Raw genomic sequence first — 24,618 nt, 5'->3', positions numbered from 1 at the left:
TTTTTGTATTGAATCTGCAGGAGACACATATTAGAAACCTTTTCATGATTCAGTTTCGATCATAGGACATTTTAACACCCAACCTCCACTAGTATACAGTTCCATTGCTACTGTCCCCAGTTTTTCACCACTCCCTCTCCCAACCCCAAACCTCACCTGACCACCTGCTGTCTCTACACTATGGCAGGCACCTCCTTCTCTCTCTCTCTCTCTCTCTCTCTCTCTCTCTCTCTCTCTCTCTCTCTCTATCTTTCTCTCATCCTTTGTGCATTATGGATTGTAATACAGATACTGAGAGGTTATCACGTTTATTCCTTTTTTTCAAAGAACATTTATTTTATTTTATTTTATTTTTTTATTATATGAATTTTATTTTTTTTAATTTTTTAAATTTTTTTTATAATTTATTTCTTTATTGAATCACTGTGGGAAAAGTGACAGAGCTTTCGGGTTTAGGTCTCAGTCATGTAAATATCAAACACATTTCCCTTTACCAATACTTATTTTTAACCGCGAACCCCAATAGAACCCCACCTCCCACCCCTCCCAATTCCTGTGAGGCAGATGAGTTCTAGTTAATACTCTATCTACTTTGACTAGATACATTGTTTCGATAGAAGATGCACAATTATTGTTTAGAGTTTACGACCCCCCCCCCCCAATCAGACATGCTGAAACAGCGTTGTGAAATGATTTGCTTTCTACAACTTGGTTTAAGAATAAAATGATGTTGCGCGGCTGCCATAGCGGCCGTGCGGTTTTGGATTTCTGCTATTTTACTTATTGACCCTGGAAGAATTTCTATTAAAAGTTAGATAGTTAAGAGATTGGTTTCTGTGCTCTGGAGTCGTGGCCGTGCCAGAGAGCCGCTCGTGGGGGGCAGCTGGTGACCTCGGTCGGGCGTGAAGGACGGCCCAGAACGCCCCCCCTTCCCATGAGGCCCCTGCCGCCCCCCGCCCCTGGCTCAAACCTGCTGTCCACAAGGCTCCCGTGTGGCCGCCATCTTTCTTTCCAGAGAGGAGTGGGCGAGCGGGTCAACACCCTTTCCCCTCCGGGCAGGCATGCTGGCGGGGTTTAACACATAGTCCATTTGCTTTTCTGCTCCAAGCGGGTGGCTCTCTGTGCTAAGTCCTTGTGCCTCCGGGGCCGTGGCCGTGCCGGAGAGCCGCTCGTGGGGGGCAGCTGGTGACCTCGGTCGGGCGTGAAGGACGCACGTTTATTCCTTTACCTACTTTCAGCACTCAGTTCTCACCCAGAGTAATCACTTTCAACTATCATTGTCATAGCTGTCCCTTCTTCATTCCAAATGCCCGACTTCAGCACTTGTGGCAAGCGTCCAACCATTGACCAATTCTCCTGGCACGTGTTTCTGCTATCCTGGGGTATTAGTCTCATATTCTGGTTTTTTATATTCAAAAAAAGGGGTAGTCCAATCAGTATACCCCTTTCCTTCTGACTGGTTACATTCAGTATGATATTCTTCCCTGTACATCCATTTATAAGCAAAGTTCATGATGTCAGTTTCCTACCAACTGCATAGTATTAAATTGTGTAGGTATACCATAGTTTCTTCTGGCTATTTTGAATAGTACTGCAGATGGTATTTCTGTTATAAATATCATGTTTAATGTAGCTTACATAGGAAAATACTTCCCAGGTTCCAAACATACAGAATCCAATTACAAACCCAACTTTTTAATTTTTTTAAATAATATAATTTATTATGATGCTTTCTAAAAAACTGTAGCTATTAACAAAAACTCAGGGAAAGCATATTCTATAAAAGCAAAAAAAATAATAAGTTTAAGAAAGAACAACAGCTACGTGTTCTTGATCCTCAAAGGTCCATGTGTTTCTTGATATAGTGTCAACATCATTCTATAGCCATAAAGCTCTTCAATTTCATTTCTAAACATTATTTTAAGTTATATTAATTTAATAGGTGTAATCAGCTTTATAGAATATTTGTTTGATTCTTTCATATTTTGCATAAATAATGTTTGAATTAACCATAGCACTGTAGCACTGTCCTCCCATTGTTCACCGATTTGCTCGAGCGGGCACCAGAAACGTCTCTATGGTGAGACTTGTTGTTACTGTTCTTGGCATGTCGAATACGTCACAGGTAGCTTACCAGGCTTTGCCATGCGGGAGGGTTACTCTCAGTAGCTTGCCGGGCTCTCCGAGAGGAGCAGAGGAATCGAACCCAAGTTGGCCGCATGCAACGCAAATGTCTTACCCACTGTGCTATCGCTCCAGCCCATATATATATTTATACATATATATGTGTATTTACACACATACATATCTATATATTCCTCTTACATGGCTCTTAAACTCCACCTCATATTTCTTCCTCCTCCAATTATTTACTACTTCTCTCCCCCTACTTGTGGTTCAACTAATTTTCCGAGTGCCCTCAAATGCATTTCTGAGGCCATGATAAAGGCATGCATAACACATAAATGCAAGGAAGGCACAAAGCATATGTAGATAAATTTCATATGGACATATAATTGTGATGACTAGTTTACAAACTTTATTTCCTTCAAGTACAGTGTTCCTCATCTCAGCAACTGTGTATTCATACTCCATGCACTGTCAACTATCCAGCTACTGTCCACAACCAACTAACAACACTCCCCTACCCATTTCAGTCATTTACTTCCCCTCTTCTAAGGACGATTCTGATGTCAGAGTGTAAAGGTTTGATTTTGCTTTTGTTTTCTTAGTCCATTTAATTTTTTCTTTATATTCCAGAAACAAATAAAATATTTTTTTTAAATAAAGGACAGGAGGTGATATCAGGCAACAAATGAAATAGTTGATGTGGCTGAGAATCAGCAAGAGTCTTTCAGGTCAGTGTGAGGAAAGGAACATCCAGTTTTCCTTCCCAGCATATTTCCAAAGGGCTGGCTTGGAGCAGGGTACATGCTGGGAAGAACCGCAGGACAGTGGCAGTGTCTTGAACATGTAAGGACCTATTTTCTTCTTTGAAAATGTAATGGTATTGACCTCCATTGCAAACCACAACACCCTGAAGCAAAGAAAAAGCAAAAGGGAATGCCCTGAGGTGGGGCAGGATGGGGGAGATGGGGCGTGGGAGGGTCACTGGGTTCCTTGGTGGTGGAGAATGGGCACTGGTGGAGGGATGGGTACTTGATATTTGTATAACTGAAACCCAAGCACAAAGGTATGTAAGTCTACAACTGTACCTCATGATGTTTCACTAATAAAAATAAATAAATAATAATTTAAAAAATTAAAAGTGCTATCAGCTGGTATAAGAAAAAAATGTAATGGTGTTGACTAGATTATATCAAGATCATTTTTAGCTATAGGATGCTATGATTCATCTTTGATTCACTGATTGATACTTTAAAATGTCCCAGTTCATTTTCATTCAGAGAAGTCATTTATTTCTTCTAGTATTGATTTGTACAGGGAATTTCTCACAAGATTCTTTATATAATGTATATTGAGGGACTCAAAGATAATGTTCTTATTACAATTTTCAAAGAATACAAAAATACACTTTTAATAAGATTTTCTTGGTTCTCTATATAAAAGCTAAAAGACAACTATTAAGGTTAACTCAATATTTTCTAAAGCACATTACATTAGTACTTGAAAAGAAATTTTAAAAGATTCTAGGAGAGAGGAGGAGGAAAATTCATGGATCCATAAAGATTAGTACATGTCTTTGGGTGTGTGGGGCAGGGGAGTGTCTAGAAAAGTTAGGATCACACTCAGCTATGTGATCTAATCTCTATATATCTATTCTCTAAATTAGATACCAGCGATGTATCCACACAGGTGTATTCATATGACTATCATGTACACTAGTGAGATCCAGGAAAATAATTCTTAGCACTGACATTCTTGGAAACTTAAGTAGTAATCAGGTTTTTATGATTAAGTTGTTATGATTTCATAGGCAGTGTTTGTTTCCTTAACCAACCTGGAATGTCTTTAAAAGACCAAGTATAGGAACATTCTTTCATTTTTAATTTAATATAGAAAATGCTGAATTTACAAGTTAAATAGAGATGAAAATATTTTTCAATAGTCTATTTGGGACACTGACCTTTACTTGTTTTATTAGGAACTGAATGTGGTACCCTATAATCTCTAATTCGATCCCTAGTCCTCCCTTCTCTACTTGTACCAATCAAGACAAACTTCACTTTAGACCTAGTTTTCAGTAATCTCAACTAAACATTAAAGTAAAAAATAAGTCTGATCAAATAATTCTGTTATCCAGCAGTTGTTTAAGATGCTTACACCAATGAACAGATTATTGAGAAAGAAACTAATACTCCAAATTGTGTGTGAAGAAGGCAAAGAATACATGTTGTAATTGACCATGTAAAAGAAAGAAAATTAAAATAAGTACCTTGGTAAATTCTGGTAGTCTTGGAACCATGTTGCCCATGGGGTAGTCAGCTAACTAAGTCTTCCTTAACTTGGATTTTCCTTGTTCACATCCCTGATAACACTCTTTTCCTCCTCAGATCCCATTCCCAGTAAATCATGTTCCCACCAGATCTTGTTGTTTCAAGCGTTGTTTTCAGAGGAACCCAAATTTCAAGCCCTTCCTTTTGCACTTATTGTCTCTTTTCCTATACTTTCAGACTTTTCTCCCAACATTTTTTCCTCAGTGAATGCAAATTTACTTCAAGGGAGTTGAAGCTTGTTAGTTTTGAGAGTTTACTGGGATCATTTTCCTCTAGCCATACATGAAAGGTAGCAAAACACTTTTCAAGTTTTTCAGTTCCCAGTCAGTCAACTACCCTTTCCTGGGAAAATTTGTTAGCAGTTTAGTCTCAGGTCTGTCAGAAACTGCATTCGTTTTCCTCCATTTCCACCAAACTAGTTACTGGTACCAAGCAGAGTTAGTTAAATATATGTTCCTGTTAACATATATTTGCACTTGGGATCCATGTGAACACCTTCCACCTGGCTTTTATTGAAGGTGGTCATCCAGTTTGCTTTTCTGGTGGCATTCTGTTTCTCACTATTCCTCTCCACAGCTAAGTGATGTGAAAATAACATATTTAGTGAACGGTATGATTGAAAGCTCTAGAAGGAATGCCAGCCGTTTCAGCTCTCTCGGTCTTATATGTAAACTGTTCTTTGGAACCTATCTTATTTTCGTATTTTTGTTTTGAATCTCATTTAGAAAAAATATTTTAACGTATTTGAAAAACATCCACCAACTATCCCATGATGATGACCAGATTTCCAGTTCCCTACCCTTCCCAGTTTCCTTTCCATCCATCCATCACCCCATTAACTCTCCTAGGACCTTCTCTTTCCACCACCAATTTCCAGGCTCAAGGTCAACTGGTACCAACTGCTTTGGGAGTGGTGACCTAGGACACATGTCTTAATACGGTACCTGCTGCAACGCAGCCACAATGCCATTTATAAAATTGGTTCTTGTGTGAGCTGCAGTTAAAAGCGATGTTTAGAGAAAGCTACAGGCACCAGGAACCATGGAAGACCAAATACCAGCCCCTCAAGCTAATATAATTTTAGGCTCCCGCCACCAGAAATTTCCTGAAAGCTGGCTTGGCTACCTTGGGGAGTAGCTTGGCTACCTTTGGATTTACAAATCCAAAGACTTACAGAGGCAATGGACCTCATTGTTGAAACTCACTAGTAAAGTGTCACTGTGATAGCAACTATGAATATTGTTGGGAATAAGTGAAATGGTGCAGCTAGGGGTGCTGAACAGAGGGCCCGAGGACATGGTGACTTATCTTTGCATCTCCCAGGAGCTGATCTTCAGGCTTCATGCTGCAACTGTTCTCTTGGCAGGGTCCCTGTTAAGAGTCATTCTTGAATGACTCTGAGGGAGTTGAACACTCATCTGGTAGGTTTATTCCCCAGTGATTGTGTTCGCATCCCCCAGCCATCATTTATAGATAGACCACCCAAACCTTTTAGTGATGTGTCTCAAATTTGGTTATTGCCCAAAGGTGGCCATGAGGCGTAAACACAGCCTCCATGGAAGAATTTTTACTTTTCTTCCGGTCACCTTAATCTCATCTGCCTTCCTCAACCTATTCCAAATTTATTCTTTTAACCAAAAACCACAGACCGTGCCATTTCTCCCATTTTTTTTTTTGAGGACACCAGGGATGGGGCATACTTGACTGTGCTCTGGTCTTACTCCTGGCTCCGTGCTCAAGTTTCACATCTGCTGGGTCTCTGGGGACCATAAAAGATTGCAAGAATTGAACTGGGTCCTTCTTGCTTGCAGAGAAAATGCACTGTCAGCTATACTCTTCTTCCTCTGACACTACCCCACTCTTCATCAGGCCCATGCAATTTCTCCTCTTATGGGCTTTATAACCCTGGAAATGTTTGTATTTCTTAGAGTCTTGTCTATTGCCCCTTTTTCCTCTCTCTAACTTCCCATTCTTTCCCATCCCATCCTTTAACCCCCAGCCACTCCCCAAAACAACCACAGTTGACAGCATCTCAAAATTCAGAACTTTTATTAACAACCAATTAACTATGATGCATCTCTTTAATTTGAAAAAATATATTAGAATAAATAAAAGGTGTATGGCATGTCAGTGTTTGCCTAGGGAAACAATCAGGTACCTAAAGTGGAACCTACCATTCCAGCTCTCACATTACATAGCCATAGTAGAGAGAGATGTCCATCTCTTTTTCCCTCTCAATAAAGAACTGCACTTTCCCCCAAAGACGTGTGTTTGGCATCGTTCTCACGCTCCTGCTGAGCCTTCCTTTTCATAGCCTCACGCTCTGGTCTCTGCTCTTTGGTGATGGGCTTTGACATGACTGGCTCAGGAACATTGGGCTTTCTCCATGGAATTGGTTGGAAACGGAAGTCTTGGAGGAGAATGTGACTCTGACGTTTGGGTGGCGACTGCCTCTTGTTCACAGAGACGGGAGGAGTCTCCCGCTGGAGAGAAGTGCCAGCTGCTGTCTTGTAGGGAGCAGGTCTAGAAGCTGCAGGGTGACTAATAGGCTGGCTACGTGGATTCTGCAAACCTGGTTGAGATGGGGTGGTTGAAATGGACTGAGCAGGTTTGGCAGAACCAGGCAAAAATGCAGTGGTTGACCGGGAAAAATTGGCAGCAGTTGGCCGACCTGCATTGGTAGAGCCATGCTTGGCAGCGTAAGCTGCAGCAGGACGATGTGAGGCCACAGACTATGGTCTCCGAGGAACAGGTCGAGCTTGCGGCCTCTCCATGGTAAGAAAAGGCAAAGGTACCAATTTGACCTTCCCAGGAGGTGGCAGCTCAGACTGGGCTGGAGATGAGAGTTTTTCAGCACTGCTACTTAGTTTCTGTGCTTTGACCTGAGTTTTCTCAAGGCCTTTTCCATCTCGTGTAGCACCTAGCCATGGCTTTACAGCTGAGGATGGATTGACATCTTTAGGCTTCTTTGAGCTACTCAGGACCTGGGGGGAAGAGATTCCAGGTTTTGGATCACTCTTCTTCCCCAGAGCATGAAACACTTGCACAGAATCCAGCATGTGTATGCCTAGGTAGCGGCGGGGCTTTTTAACGGACTCTTGGCAAAGCTCAGGTTGACTTTTCTTGCGTTTCATCTTGCCAATGGTGGGCTTTTCTTCTGCCTTGACCTTGCTCCCTGGATGCTTACACTTGTTAGCTTTCTTAGAGTTTTCTCTGGTGTTTTTTATCTTCTCCTGCCCAAGGCTCTTTGTCTTGCTGATCCTGCTGGATGCAGCTTTCTGAGGTTTGCTGTTAGTTTTGGCCTTGATCACAGGACACCTATCACTGACTGCAGCATTACGAAAAATCCCTGATCCCTCTAGCAAGTATTCTCCGACTTTTGGCTGGATTTTGGCCTTGGGTTCTCCCTCAAGAGGTTCAGAAGCCTCCTTTTTATTCTTCTGTTTTGCATGGGAGGTCCCCTTAGTGCCACTTGAATATTCTCGCACCTGCTTCAGAGTGATGCGGTCAGTGATGTTCATTACCTGCAGATCTTTGCATTAATCTAGGTCTACTGGCATCTGGTAGGTCTCCAGAGGTTTTGAAAGCCCAGTTTTCATCTGATCAAAATTCTTGACTTTTTGTTCCTGAGTTGGAGTTGGGGTCAGCGCCAGGTTACTTTGGGCTGGAGATATTATGGGAACTTCTCCAAGCTCAGGTGGTGGATTACTCTCAGGTCTTTGAATCCTGCTACTGCAAGATGTGGGCAATTCGGAAATTTGTGTCAGACCAAATGTCTGACCTGAAGCTTGTGATGCCAGGGAAGTCTCCATCCCCAGGAAATTCCTCACTAAAAAGGAACCAAGGAAGAAATCAGTCCCTGCGAAATGAGATATTCCCTCCACAAAACTAGTGGTGCAACAAGGGTGCACCTACCAGAAATAGGCAAGGCATTGTTACTCGGTATTCTACAGATAATGGACAAGGCCCTGTGCCTGAAGATTGGAGATAAATGTTGTAGTTCTTACTGTTTGTCATGTGGTGCTGTTGTTTTTTGGTTTTCTTTGTATTTGAAAGTGTTTCTGTGTAAACTAACTTAAAAAATAAGAGACTTGGGACAGATGGATAGTACATTTGGTAAGGCCCTGGCCCTGCACACAGCTGACCTCAGTTTGATCTTTCGTATCACGTATGATCTCCTAAGCAACTTCAGTAGTGATCCCTAGCACAGACCCAGGAGTAATCCCCGAGCACTTCGGTCTATGACACAGATTCAACCTCCTCCAAACAAAAGCTTTTTTTTTAAAAAAATTAGAGATTTTCAAACTAATAAGTGCCATACAGAGCTTAGCATTGTAATGTATTATACTCTCAGTTTATTCACTTTCCTGGAAAATAAAAGGACGTTAATAACATAGAATAAGAGTATGAATGAAGCAGTACTTCAGCATGATATTTGTGCTGAAGTACAGATTCTAGGTTTCATGGTGTGAGACAGAATCTCCGAACCACAAGTGTATTCAGAACCTTGCTGTTCAATAATGGAAGGGAAAGTTAAACTGGTACCATTACAATAAGAGTTCTGAAACTTCTTAAGAAAATAACAAAATACTAGTTTAAGACATGTATTTTACTTTTAGTGTGATAATTCTGGAGGACTACTGAACTAGAACAGTGAAAAATGTGACATTCCCTGCCACAGAGGCTGGGTGGGATGGGGGGTATGGGTGGTGGGAGGAATACTGGGATCCGTGGTGTTGGAGAATGGGCACTGGTGGAGGGATAGGTACTCCATCATTGTATAAATGAAATACAAGTACAATAATTTGTAAGTCTACAACTGTGCCTCATGATGTTTAACTAATAAAAATTTAAAATTAAATGAAATAACTAGGGAAAAATGTGGCATTCGTGTGCTCCTGAAGTTTCATTATATGAAACCTAGATGTCCATTATACGATCATACCTTACAATCTCCATTAGGAGCTCTTATGTTGAGTGTGAAAATAACATGCTGAAAAATGAGTGAGGGGAGTAAACATGAACTGAGTTTAGTTAACTTCATTTCATAAACTTAAAAATATCAGTGTATTTAAATACCATCTGTCTATGGACAGTTTTCCTCTTTTTGATTTCAATTTTTGAGTTTTCTTTCCCTTCTCTCAGTTTAACTCACCTTGATAACTCGATTCTGTGATGGGTTGAGCAGACATAGAGAAGTCAATTCCAGAGGAGGAGGCTGATGTTTGGTTATTTGGGGGATGGACCTCCTTCAGAACCATAACCATTTCTCTAGATGAGTTGCTGTAAGCTTGGGGGGCAGAGCCATTTTTCCCTGTGTATGACATGGAGTCATAGGACTGCAGGCCAGAAAGGAGAGTTCCCAGAGTGCCTTGATGATACTAATACACCTGGCTTCGTTCCTGGTAGGGAAGTGACAGGCTTAGAATCTGATGTGGAACCAGAGATGGTGTTCTCTCAACAAGACTGCCAGAAAGTGATGGGTACACAGACACCATGTTGTAGGTATACAGGGTTCTCTCATAGCGAGCTGACTTAGACATGGAAGAGACAGTGGTGTATTGGTCAAGGACAGTTACAAAAAATTCTCCCATGGAAGACTTCACTTCAGCACTTCCTGCAATATCCCTTTGCAAAACACTCGGGTAGGAAGCAGTTGAGGTGGATATATGACTCTGGTGAAACACTCCAGATAGCGTTGTTGTGCTGAAATGTTGGTAAAGATGGGCACTACTCATCAGTGGTTTGAAAGAGGTGCCAGAGGCTGAGGGCAGGAGCCAAGCATAACTACCAGCTGGAGCAGATAGTCTGGAGTAGTTGCAGACACTTCCTGTAAGGGAAGCTGCATCGTTCACCACGGGAAGGGAATGCTGCAGAGTATGTGCAGTTCCCAATACAGATGTATTTTGAAAATTTTCTGTAAGGAACAAGAGGGAGATGAAAAAATTCTGTGAGACTAATAATCTCCTGCAATGCTGAGAGGAACAATATTAACTTAAATTTTAAGCCATCGAGATGCTTCTAGTACCAGCAGTCAATTGAGTTTCCAAAATTCCAACAATTTAGGGTGATTCAAATCCTGGAACCTTTTAGCAATTTGTGTATTTGGTATCGTGCTTCCAAATGAACACAGAACTGTAGAAGAACCAGGTGATCGTGTCTGTACCTGGAGTTCTTGCTTACAGAGAGTTTCTCCTTAGCCTAGCAATGCCTGTAGCTTGCTCTCCTATTGACTCATATGTTATTTCCTATAAGGGAAGCTTTTCCAAACTAGGAAGTCTAAGAGAATGGGTAACATTCTCTGGACAAGAAGAAACCTGAGGGCCAGAAATGACAAAGAGACTTCATGTTTTCCAATAATTTTTATTGGGCGTGGTAAGGAGTATAGTTTGGACCAATAAATGACAGTGATCTTGGCCTCTTTCTGGCTCTACACTCTGGAGTGACCCCTTGTAACATTCAGAAGGGTGTATGCAGTGACAGAGATCCAACCAGATTGGCTCTGTACAAGGCAAGTGCCTTATCCCGTCCAGTACTATCTCTCTGTCCCTTATGAATTCCAAGTTAAGGAATCTAAGCATGTGGACTTTTTTCCAGGACTCTGCATGATCACTACAATGCAGAAACGGTTAGGAAGATACCTTATATTAATAAAGGCATTTGGGGTCTTTACAACTATTACCATTGTAATCATCAGGTTTCCGTTTTACTTGTGCAATGAATATCTGTTAGTTACGGTTCACTTATGACTTAATCTTGTTGATGCATTGAAGGTTACCCTGATTTTTTATCCACTTCAAAAAGGACTACTTGAGTTTTTCCCAAGAAAAGTTTTTGGAAGGAAAACTTTATTTAAATTCTGTGTCTTAAGCTGTTTATCTACAATGTAGTTACTAATAACTCTAAGAATAACAATGCATACATGAATATAATTTTTCCATTTCATGTGGTTTACATAGGAGGAAGAATAAAGAAAACATAATGAAAAATATGTATCACAGAACTAAAAAATAAGAATATAGATATCAATGAAATCTGGGCTATGTAGCAAGCAGCATAGTACAGTAAGTTATTGAGAGCAGACCCAAGAGTCAACCCTGAATAACAGTGGATGTGGTCTCAAACAAAACCATGTTTTACCAGTAACTACATAACAAAAAGAAAATAGGAATACACGTGATTGTATTTCATAGGCAAGAAATGTTTTAGATAAAGATAAGATAAAGGCCCTCCCGTTGATCGTCGATTTGCTCGAGCGGGCCCAGTAACGTCTCCATTGGAGACTTTGTTGTTACTGTGTCTGGCATATCCAATACTCTCGGTAGCTTGCCGGGCTCCCCGAGAGGGGCGGAGGAATCGAACTCGGGTCGGCCATGTTGGCCGCTTGTAAGGCAAACGCCCTACCCGCTGTGCTATCGCTCCAGCCCAAGGTAAAGGCCCTCCCGTTGATCGTCAATTTGCTCGAGCGGGCCCAGTAACGTCTCCATTGGAGACTTTGTTGTTACTGTGTCTGGCATATCGAATACTCTCGGTAGCTTGCCGGGCTCTCCGAGAGGGGCGGAGGAATCGAACTCGGGTCGGCCATGTTGGCCGCTTGTAAGGCGAACGCCCTACCCGCTGTGCTATTCTTAGTTACAAAAAATTATTCTCATCAGTACCTCTGAATATTAACCAGTAAACAACACGTGTTTTTAAACATAGCATATGATTTCAGTTTATCACACAAACAAACAGAAAAGACCGTATAAAAAATGATCACAAAATATTGCAAATTTACTTTCAAAACCTAGATTAGAATTATCTTTATTAACCAGGAAAACGTTCTTCTCATTATTTAATAAATGAGCACCAAAATCCCATTAAATATTTTTAATGTAGGAATAATCAAAATTCACAAATATGACAAAAATGTGTAATTAGACACGTGAGACTTGATTTTCCTATTTCCTCTTAGGATCTAAAAACAGAAGTTGACTATTATCAAAATACTCTCATCTTAGAAAGAAAAAGTCACAGGAAATAATATTTGTAAATATGACAAGCAACTTTAACCTGGAACCTACTTACAACACAAATGAATCAAATCTCCTGAATCAAGTTAGAAGATACCATTTTTTAAATTTCAACAGGCAACGCTTACATGTACTTAAAAACCAGAACGTAATAAAAACATTGAAGATTCTATTTCTTCCACCCACCTAGATAACCACTATTAGCTATTTATGGGATGTATCATTTCTGAAGCATGTTTATATTCCAAATTGTCAAGTACCAAGTTCTGTGTTCTTAGAGATAATAAGGAAAAAAGTCACCAAGGATGGCTTTCTGATATACTGGTTTTCCTACTGGTACCCTACTCAAGGAATAGTATACTTTCTAGTTCTGGCATTTATTGAAGTAAATTGCTTTGACTTGCTCTGACTGTATTTATCTCAGCACATTTAACATATATTCTTTCTTTTCTGATTTTAAATCCTTGGTTTTCTTCAACATTCTATTCAGACGGTTTCCTCTTCCTTGATAATTGCCGTCCATATTCTTTCTTTCTTCCTTTCTTTCTTTCCTATTTTAGTCTCCCTCACATCTTCTTGGTTTCTATTGGTCGATGTTTGATGAAAGTGCTCCCAAACATCTTACCTTTGAGGGCTTGCCTCCCTACCACTCAGCACTCCACACCTTCCCCATGCCCCATATTTTCTTATTACCTGGTTTAAATAGAAAACTCAAAGATAAATGATTATTACTGTGTAATAGCACTATATTTAAAATACTGAAGTATAAATACAAGTGGAGAGACCATTACAGAGAAAACATGCTAGTATCTATGAACAGGTTTCCACAGCATCTACATTTTCTGTTTCTGTAAAAATACTGTCTCTGATTTACTCTTTTTCAATGGATATCATGTAAAATACACGAATAAAAGGAAAAAGAAACACAGAGAATCAACATATATATGTTTGTATTTGAGCTCGTAAATATGTCTAAAATATAAAGTAATCAATGAGGAAAAACAGTTTGTATGTGAGAGAAAGTAAGCCAATGTCTAAAATCACACAGCAAATGTCAAAGTCAAGCTAAAATGAGGCTTATAAAATTCTACTTGAATAGTTTCCTTCACTACTACATGTTGTTTTTACTAGAATGCTACGTTTAGGGAGGATAAATCGAATGTAAAGCTTTGAAAAGTATTATTCCTTACCTGACATGGTCAGAGAAGAGGAAATATCGATGCAAGCTAGACGAGAAGAGGAGACAGCACGAGAGTACATCAGTAAACTGCAGCGGCTTAAGACCACAAGTGTCCAGTTCAGATGACTGGTCAATGGTGATTGGTCATTGATCACTGGTCACTTGCCAGGATGATTCAAATTTGTTTACAAACAACCACATGGGAACCCCAAGATTCTTCCAGTTGGTAGTTGGTTTGGTGGGAGAACGATGTCATAAAATAGGCAGTTGAAAGGTAGAGGCTAGCCAATCAGGAGGTCAGATTCCCAAGAAGAAGACCGGATTGGATAGAGAGAGAAGTAGAATGAAGCAGGCTAGGGAGATGGAATCCTACAAGACAGTTATAACAGTTTCAACTTCCTCAGACTGTTGTGTTAGAAAACTACTCCCATCATACTCAAGAGCTTACATATTTCATTAATAAATCACCAAAATTAATAAATAATCATTTTTATTGCACTGTTAAAGAAACAACATTCAGTATTACTAGTATATTTTCTATAACGTTTACAGCACAGCCGGTAACATTTGCCTTGCAGGAGGCCAACCCTGATTCTGATTCCTCTGCCCGGCAAGCTACCCAGAGTATCTCGCCCTCATAGCAAAAGCCTGGCAAGCTACCCATGACGTATTAGATAGGCCAAAACCAGTAACAACAAGTCTCACAATTTGTTGTAAGATGTTACTGGTGCACGCTCGAGCAAATGGATGAACCACGGGAGGACAGTGCCACAGTGCTATGATTGAAAAAAAAGGTGGTTTCTTTCAATATGACAACACTTACTAGGATAAGTTGTAGATGAATCGAGATGTGTTAAAATGTAAAAATAATGAGAAGAAATAGTAAATGCACAGGTATCTTATTTGTACAAAACAAACAGTTGTTCTCAGTTTAAAACTGTAGAATATAAAGAAAAACATATGCTCATTTGTGTGAAAATTTTACAATCTGAAAGAAAAGGTAAAAAGTAAATTAAGTAAAAAAAAGTTAAAAAAAAAAAGTAAATTAAGTGATCAAAAAACAAGCAAAACAAACAACTACTGGCAATTAATATGATAGGCAAAGTGTGAATGTTTTTAATAAATTAGTGCTATGAAATAAATCAGTATTTAGCTATTAATCTTGTATAGAAAAAATAAGCATAAAGCATGATCATATAATCTGTACTAAAAGAAGTATATATGACTCGTAAACACAAGAGCAATTTTCAAGCTCACTAGTAGACAAAGAGCACAAATTAAAATGACAATTTAAAATTTTCCCCAAAATTACAAATATTTAAAAATCAGGTAACATCTTTTCCTAGCAAAGATGCTAAAAATAGACCTTTTCAAGTTATTTTATTGAGAATTAAATCTGTATAATAGTATGGCAATATATACTTAATTTTAAGCAGTTTAATATTCTTTAAGTAAATTAGCTTTTGTGTGCGTATATGGAAATTCAGGGATCAAACCCATAACCTCACAAATGTGAGGCAAATATTTTACCACTGAGATATATTTTCAACCACAGTTAGTGATTTTGGTTTTGTTTCTATAGTGCGAGTAATAGAACCGAAAATTTCATACTTGCAAGCCAAGTGCTTTAGCCCTGAGCTACATACCCAGTCATAAGCAAGTTAGCTTTTCTTTGGGGGGGGGTCACACCTGGCGATGCACAGGGGTTACTCCTGGCTCTGCCCTCAGGAATTACCCCTTGCGGTGCTCAGGGGAATGCTGCAGACTGCCTTGGTCGAAGACCACCAGGCTGAGGGAAAAACAGGGGAGAAGGTCCGCAGGAAAGCAGGAGATTCGGCGCGATGGACAGACAGACACCAACACAAAAGAGGCTGAGTGCTGCTGCGAGTTTATTGAGCCCAGAGTTCCTCTTATTATACAGTTACAGAACAAAGAACCAGGGGTCCTTATCAGACATTACATTAGTCTCTTCATTAAGTTCCCAAAAACGGTACAGGGTCTGCTTTATATTGAGACAAGGCATCCGCTCGTAAATCTTTACATAGGCCTTTCATGTTCAAGGGTGTTTAACCACAATCCAATTTACAGAGTTCTTTTATCCTTATCTTTCCCAATACAAGTTCTGCTTTATTTTTGTAACCAGGTCAGTGAATTAAAGAGACAAGGAAGGTCATTAGGTTACCAAACTGTGTTTAGCATTGTCACATTAATGAATTACGGGGTGCACGTGCAGGGGCCGATGTCTGCAGTGTACGTGCAGGGGTTTGATGTTTGCAAAAGAGGGCATAGGGGTCTTTCAACATCCCCTCTCTCCCACACGTAGGCCTGCTGTTTGTTCATTAATGACTGCATTGTAAGCTGAGCCTGGCACTCTTCTAAAGATAACTTTCAGTGGTCTTGACTGGCTCTGCTTTTGTCTAGCTTCAAAATGAACTCTGACTTTATTTAAAACCTCTTTTCCATGAGCTAAGGTAACTGACAATAAAGTAATTTAAACTGCAACTACAGCACCTCTTCTTATAAGACTTAACCCAGTCTTATATTCCTATATTCCTATTGTCCTAAAACCATGAACTTATTTCCCTACATTCCTGTGGTTAGTGATTATGTTTTCTTCAGTAGTCGATACTTAAACTAAAAGTAAGACTGGCAGGCAAATATTAAAAGCTCCATTTGGGAGGCTAGAGAACCACATACCAGAAGCGTCATGGGCGCTTGCTAGGCCCAGGCAAACAAGGGGGGCTGCCGGAGGCATAGACCTGTGGGCTGCGAACCTCCCATTCCCAGGAACCTGAGGCCTGCCCAGGTTTCCCCGTAACATGTTGCTATGCGGGCGACACCGTTGACGGCGTGGCAATAAGGTACATTGAAGACAAAGTTGGCAAAACCCTCCATGACATTGAGGCTAATGGTACTTTCAAAGATGCCACGCCACTGGCTGAGCAAGTAAAAACAGAGATAGATAAATGGGACTATCTTAAACTAAGAAGCTTCTGCACCTCCAAAGAAACAGTGACCAAAATACAAAGACAGTCTACAGAATGGGAAAGGATATTCACCGAATACACATCTGACAAGGGGTTGATATCAAGGATATACAAAGTACTGGTTGAACTCCACAGGAAGAAAACATCCAACCCCATCAAAAAATGGGGCAATGAAATGAACAGAAACTTTCTCAAAGAAGAAATATGAATGGCAAAAAAGCACATGAGAAAATGCTCTACATCATTAATCATCAGGGAGATGCAGATCAAAACCACAATGAGATGCCATCTCACACCTCAGAGACTGGCCCACATTCAAAAGAACAAAAGCAACCGATGCTGGCGCGGATGTGGCGAGAAAGTGACACTCCTTCACTGTTAGTGGGAATGTTGACTGGTTCAGCCCTTCTGGAAAACAGTATGGACGATTCTCAAAAAATTAGAAATTGAGCTCCCATTTGACCCAGCAATACCACTCCTGGGAATATATCCCAGAGAGGCAAAAATGTATAGTCAAAGTGACATCTGCACTTGTTTGTTCATTGCAGCACTCTTTACAATAGCCAGAAACTGGAAGAAACCTGAGTGCCCAAGAACAGATGACTGGTTAAAGAAACTTTGGTACATCTACACAATGGAGTACTATGTAGCTCTTAGAAAAGATGAAGTCATGAAATTTACATACAAGTGGTACAATATGGAAAGTATCATGCTAAGCGAAATGAGTCAGAAAGAGAGGGATAGACATAGAAAGATTGCATTCATCTGGGGGATGTAAAGCAACAAAATATGAGATTAATACCTAAGAATAGCTTAAATCAACACCAGGAGGATTACTCCATAGCTTAGAGGCCAGCTGGGTATTCTAGGGGAAAGGGCAGTTCAGATAGAGAAGGGATCACCAAATAAAGGGTGTTTGGAGGATCCTCCCAGGAGGGGAAATGCATGTTGAAAGTAGACTATGGACTGAACATGTTTGCCACTCAATGCCTCTTTTGCAGACCACAACACCCAAAAGGAGAGAGAGAACAAAGGGGAGTGCCCTGCCACAGAGGCAGGGTGGGAGGGGGGGTGGGGGGATATTATCCATGGTGGTGGAAAAGGGGCACTGGTGGAGGGATGGGTATTTGATCATTGTATGACGAAACCCAAGCACAAAGATTTGTAAATCTACACCTGTACCTCATGGTGCTTCACTAATAATAATAAAAAAAATGAATGAGAAGAACAAAAGTCTACCGACTGTTTTAGAATTTTCTATGGCGCTCTTCTTCAACTGTTCAATTTCATTGTCTTTCTGTATGTTACTGGAGGCAAGAGCTTTGAGTTGTATTTCCAATGCTGCAATCTGCTGATCACGTTCTTCTCGCCACTTCTGAAGGTTACTGTCTGTCTCTGTCAGCTGTGCCGTAAGCATTTCCTAATCAGAAAGCCCAGATAAAATATTTCCTTGTAAAACAAATTACAGAATATGTCCACTAAATGACAGAATATGTCCACTATGTTCATGTGCAAATTTTATCCCTATCTGTCCAAAATTTCAAAATCAGTTTATTGCTCACCTCTTTATTTGTTGTTTGGTTATGGTGACACACCTGGCAGTGATCCTAGAGGGCTTGGGGGATACAGGATAGGGGATCATACCTGGGACCGCATGCGAGTCAAGCATCCTACCCACTTTACTATTGCTTTGGCCCCTTGTTCACCTCTTTTGTTGTTGTTGTTGTTTTGGGTCATTCCCAGCAATTACTCCTGGCTCTCCGCTCAGAAATTACTTACGACGAGGTTCAGGGGACCATACAGAAAGCGGAGGATCCAATTAGGTCAGCCTTGTGCAAGGCAAATGCCCTCCCTCTTTATCAAACAACACTTTAACATAAAAAAAAAATCCTCGGGGTCGGAGTAATAGCACAGCATGGAGGGCTTTTTGCCTTGCTCCGCCTCCCCTTGTTCACGTAAAAAAATTACAGATTTAAATTAATATCTGCATTTGCTCAACACCTGAAACATGAGCGATGGGGTCAGAACAATAGAACAGTAGGGACAGCATTTGCTTTTCACAAGGCTGACACGGGTTCAATCCCCAGCATCCCCTATGGTCTCCCACGCAGCTCCAGGAATAATTCCTGAGTGCAGAGCAAGGAGTAAGCACTGTGCATCGCTGGGTGTGACACCCTCATCCCCCAAAAAAGCAAAGAGAAGAAGTGAGTGGGCAAAATTGCAGTAAAATGACAACAATAAATTGTAACAAACGTTAGAAAAGTAAAAATAAACTGGGTTAGAACAATCATGAAATAGTGAAAACTTGAGGAAAATATAAGATCTAAACATGAAATATACAAGCCATACTGAAAAAACAAAATTAAGGGGGACACAAGTAAATCAAGAGAGTACATCATTGTTCATCGATTTGCTCGAGCGGGCCCAGTAACGTCTCCATCGTGAGACTTGTTGTTACTGTGTTTGGCATATCGAATACATCACGGGGAGCTTGCCAGGCTCTGCGGGTGAGACACTCTCAGTAGCTTGCCGGGCTCTCCGAGAGGGGCGGAGGAATCGAACTCCGGTTGGCCATGTTGGCTGCGTGCAAGGCAGACGCCCTACCTGCTGTGCTATTGCTCCAGCCCCAAGAGAGTACATACTGTGTGTTTAAGGACAAAGGTTTAACAGTGCGAAGATGTTAGTTTCCTTAACAGATCTTTAAAGCTGATATTATTCTTAGTGAAATTTCCAGCAGTTGTGGATGTGGCATGTGGCTCCCGGTTGAGCACGACTCTTCCACTTGTGAGGCCTGGGTTTGAGCCCCACCCCCCCTCCCTATTTCCCTCCCCACCAGATTCAGGGCAACTTCTGTGTGTGTATAGAGAAAAGCGGATTCAAAGTAATTTATATGAGGATTCCAGTAGAGTAAAAATGACATTGAAAATGAAGAAAGCAGGAGCAAATTAGGCCATTTTATATATTTTTATTTATATGAAATTTAAAAAATGAACAAAACGGGGATGGAACAATAGTACAGTAAGTGGGGTACTTGCCTTGCAGTCAGCCAACTTGGGTTTGATCCTGGCACCCCATTAGGGTCCCCTGCCCGAGCCAACCAAGAGTGAGCCCTGAGCATGGAGCCAAGAGTAACACCCAAAAGCAAGGCAAACGCTCTATCTGCTGTACTATCACCCTGGTCCTAAAAAGCATATATGTATTTCTTAATTTAAAGTTATATTAGTGGAGTTCATGCCCAATTCAATCAGCATAATCAGTGGCTGAATAAATAGCAGCACGCCTACATTTAAAAAAATATATATGTACATATATATGTATATATTTTCACTCCTGGGCATCCGTCATAATTACTTGACTCAAGCTTCAGTTGCCGCAGTCTCTAACCCCAGAAAGCTGGATCCCAGCCAGCTTTTAACCTTAGCTCCTGGACCCCAGAGAAGTAAGTTTTGGAATGTTTGTTACTGTGTATATCGATAACTTCAAATATCAATAAGACGTAAACTTAATTTGTTTAATGTGTACGAGCAGGGAAAGAGAAACACAACACAGATGCATATAGCCCCTGAGCGAATCTTTCAGTATAGCCTCAGGCAGAGTGTCTCCTTGAGTTAATTCCCCCTAAAGAATTGTCTCTGTTGAAACGCTTGACCTCTGTAAATGGTAAATCACAATATGTGCAGTTCTGTACCTCAGACCCCCTCAGACGTTCTATAAGTATGCTATTTGGTTCTGAATTAAAGATTGACTATGCACAATCAAAATAAATAAATAAATAAATAGAGTTAATATTAAAGTATTGTCTGACAATTTTCTTAGAATCAATCACCAACTTCTTTTTTCTGATTAGCAACACTGGGTTTCTGAGTAACCTTTCCATTAAAAGAGAAGGGGAAAAAATCCAAGTTAAAAAATACTTAAAAATCCCCAAGTTAAGATGGAATCACTGTTCAAAAAATAATTAGCTGGTCAACATAAAATGAAACATTATTTCTACCAGGGTTTTGTAGAAATGGTATAGCTGACTTTAAAAAAAAGTCCTGGGCTAGGGAGATGGCTCAAGAGGGTTGGAGTGCAGGATTTGAAGGCAAGAACCCAAAAACCCAAATCCCAGAACTCTAAGCACTGCCAGGTGTAGCTTAACCCCTGCCCCCCAACAAAATGTCCTAATGAACTGGCTTCTAGTAGAATCTATAACTCATTATGTAGAAACTTTTACAACAGAATCAAGGTAACATTGGAGATGAAAATAGATTTTTTAGTACTATTTCTAGACTACATTTAAAAGTTTCCCCAACTTGCAAAATTAACTGCAAAAAGTTAAAGAGCAAAAGTGAACTTGGGACAAGAAGTGAAAGATAAAAACTGGAACAGTAAAATCCTCTTAGGGATTAGTAAACTGCATTGCAAAAGAGAAAGCAGATGGGGCCCGGAGATGCGGCTCAGAGCCTTTCGTGAGGGTCTGAGGCAGAACCTGGAGGTCCCTAGTGCCACCCCCATGCTGCTGAGCGTAATCCCAGCAGCACTGCAGTTTGTGATCCTTGGCACCACAACAAAGTCTGCGATCTCCAGTGTGCCATAACCAACTGCGTGTAAGCACTGCAACCAAAGTGTATGAGACACAGGGCCTTAGAGCAATCACAACAGCAACGAAGAAAAGGGGGAGAAAGCAGAGGAGACACATGCAGAGAATGTATAATTGTTACCAACCACTTGCTTTAAACAATGTTCTCTGTCTTCAACAAATTTTTTCATTTCCTTGTTTCTTAGATTCTCAGCTTCTTTTGCTTGAGTGATTAGCATCATTTTTTCTTCCAACCATTTCTCTCTATCAGCTTTATATTTCTGCTCATATTCCTGTATAGATAAATAATACAGTTAGGAGTTGGAGGGATAAAACAGTGTGTAAGGCGCTTACATAAGCCTCACTCAGGTTTGACCTCAGGGATTACATCAGGTTCCCTGAGCACAGAGCTAAGAGTAATTCCTTAGCACAGCTACGTATAGCCTTCAGCCCCCCAATAATCTATTTTTATAATGCTTATAAATGCTCTGCACTTATGCAACCTGGAATAAGCTCTGAACACCATCAGGTGAGCCTCTACCACTGGTCCCCCATCGCCCAAAGTACCTAAAATTCAAGTAAAACTTGATTTAACAAAAAACACTATGTCTTGGAGCCGGAGCAATAGTACAGTGGGTAGAGTATCTGTCTTGCATGTGGCTGACCTGGGTTCAATCCCTGGTGGTTCAATCCTCATCATCCTATATGGTCCCCTGAGCAACTCCAGGAGTAATTCCTGCATGCAAAGCCAGGAGTAACCTCTGAGCACTGTCAGGTATGACCCAAAAAGAAAACAAACAAAAACCACTATGTCTTAAAAAAACAACCAAAGCAACCCAATCGATCTACATAACTCTTACATAAGGTGGTGTTGGTAGTTGAGGAGGTCATTCCTGGCAGTGTCTGGGAGGCCAGGGAGGTTCAGGGATTAAACTCAGGGCATTCTTGGTCCTTTTCCCACTTTTTTGTTGTTTTATTTTTTATTTATTTAGTTTTTGGGTCACACCCGGCGATGCTCAGGGGTTACTCTTGACTCTGTACTTAGGAATCACCCTTGGCAATGCTCAGCGAACCATTCACAGTCTTGGGGATTGAACCCAGGTCAACAGCATGCAAGGCAAATGCCCTAGCCACTGTACTATCACTCTGGGGCTCCTCCATGTTTTAAAACTTTTTTTTGCCACACTCTGCAGTGCTGAGGGGTTGATCCTGGCTCTGCACTCAGGAATTATACCTGGAGGTGTTAGGGGTGACCATATGATATGTTGGGGATCAAACCTAGGTTTGGCTATATGCAAGGCAAACACCCTACCCACTGTACTATTGCTCTGGCGCTGTTTTAAAACTTCTAAAATCACTGTTTTAGTTAAACTATGGCAGTTCATTCCAGGATTATAAAATATACTTCTAAGATATGTGATTTCATCATTTTAGAATAATTCTAAGTAGGAATGGAGGGGCTAGATCTATAGTACAGAGGGCAGGGTGTTTGCCTTGCACGTGGAAGACCCGGATTCGGTTCCCAGCATCCCATGTGATCCCCTGAGCACCACCAGGGGTGATTCCTGAGTGCAGAGGCAGGAGTAACCCCAGTGCATCACCAGGTGTGACCCAAAAAAGAAAAAAAAGAAAAAAGAAAAAACAAAGTAGGAATGGAGCGACAGTACAGCAGATATGGCATTTGCTCTGCATAAGGTTGACCAGGGTTTGATCCCAAGTATCCCATATGGTCCCCCAAGCTCCACCAGGAGTAATTTCTGAGTGCAGAGCCAGGAGTAACCCCTGATTATTGCTGGATATGGCCTCCCAAGATTCCCCCACCAAAGAAGGAATAAGGAAAGGTATACTAATACTCCTTGTATGAACTCTCACAATTAGTATGTTTTCCCTGTACTAGTGATGTTCTAGCAGCTTTTGAGTTTTTTCACAATAAAAAAGTAAATAAGCACATTACAAAAGAAAGTAGTTCTTTGTTTTTTTTCTTAATTTCTGACTCTAGAGACTGAATGTAGATTTAAATCCCCAATCTTTAAAAAACATTTTAAATGTTAATTAATGTTAATTAAAAACATTAATGTTTTAACTAAAAATTAGTTAGAATGTACTTTTAACAAAATGTATAAAAACTTATGTAGTATTTTGTAAATCCCATGAAAAAAAGAGAACCCCATGTTATATTCTATACAGTACGATGAAGCAGAACATGAAAAAGACAAAGATAGTCTTCTTTATAGTCTCAAATATATTATTGTATTTTCATATGTTATATTCTTTTCTTGCTTAAAATTTGAAAAATTTATAATAGTCAAGATGATTTCCTAATGCTCATCTTCTCCATAGCAGTGTTTGATGAGGACGCAGTAAAAAATAGATATACATTCCTAGGCATCTGCTTGAAGAAAATGGAAACTCTAATTTGTAAAGATATATCCATTCTTCTATGTACAGCAGCATTATTCACCATAGTTACCAACATGGAATCAACTGAGATGCCTAATGTCAGATGGCTGGACAAAGAATCTAAAGTACATACATTAAGAATTCCACTGTCATTAGAAAAGATGAAATTGTGCCATTTGGAATAAAATAGCTAGATACTGAGTACAATCAATGAAATAGGAAGTGATAAACAATTATTACATGGTTACACCTGTATGTGAAAAATGAATAAATAAAACAAAGAAGTTGGCAAACAATACCAGACGCACAGAAACCAATCTTGTAATTATCTGGCTCTTGGCAGAAATCCCTCCAGACTTACCTAGTAAAATATCAGAAATCCAAAATCTCAATAGTGGCCGCGTGACATCATATGGTTCTCATAACCAGCGATAGAAAACAAAGTATTTCACAATGCCTTTTCAGCAGTTCTGATTGTTGGGGGGAAATTCTAAACAATAATGGTGCATCTTTTGTTGAAATAATGAATGTAATCAAAGTAGAGAATTAAGTAGAAATCATCTGCCTCACAGGCATTGGGAAGGGTGGGAGGGGGTATACTGGGGTTCTTGGTGGCGAAAAACGAGTACTGGTGAAGGGAAAGGTGTTTGATCATTGTATGACCGAGACTTAATCTTGAAAGCTTTGTAACTTTTCTTACAGTGATTCAATAAAGGCCCTCCCGTTGATCATCGATTTGCTCGAGCGGGCCCAGTAACGTCTCCACTGGAGACTTTGTTGTTACTGTATTTGGCATATCGAATACGTCACGGGGAGCTTGCCAGGCTCTGCCGCGCAGGTGAGATACTCTCGGTAGCTTGCCAGGCTCTCCAAGAGGGGCAGAGGAATCGAACTCGGGTCGGCCATGTTGGCTGCGTGCAAGGCAAACGCCCTACCGCTGTGCTATCGCTCTAGCCCTGATTCAATAAATAAATATAACAAAAATAAATGAATAAATAATTAAAAAAAGAAGGGAAATGGG

The 24,618-nt window shown here is 40.4% G+C and overlaps 1 pseudogene; it reads right to left on the bottom strand.

Annotated features, from left to right (window-relative positions):
• Positions 1 to 15,570: 15,570 nt before the first annotated feature.
• LOC130017224 (kinesin-like protein KIF20B) overlaps positions 15,571 to 24,618 on the bottom strand; it is a 28,271-nt pseudogene continuing 19,223 nt past the window's right edge.

This window comes from Sorex fumeus, unplaced genomic scaffold (genome assembly GCF_029834395.1).
Source record: "Sorex fumeus unplaced genomic scaffold, SorFum_2.1 ptg000183l, whole genome shotgun sequence".
NCBI classification, from domain to species: Eukaryota; Metazoa; Chordata; class Mammalia; order Eulipotyphla; family Soricidae; genus Sorex; species Sorex fumeus.
Note: the sequence above shows the minus strand (reverse complement) of the source record. Positions and strands in the feature narration are given on the sequence as shown.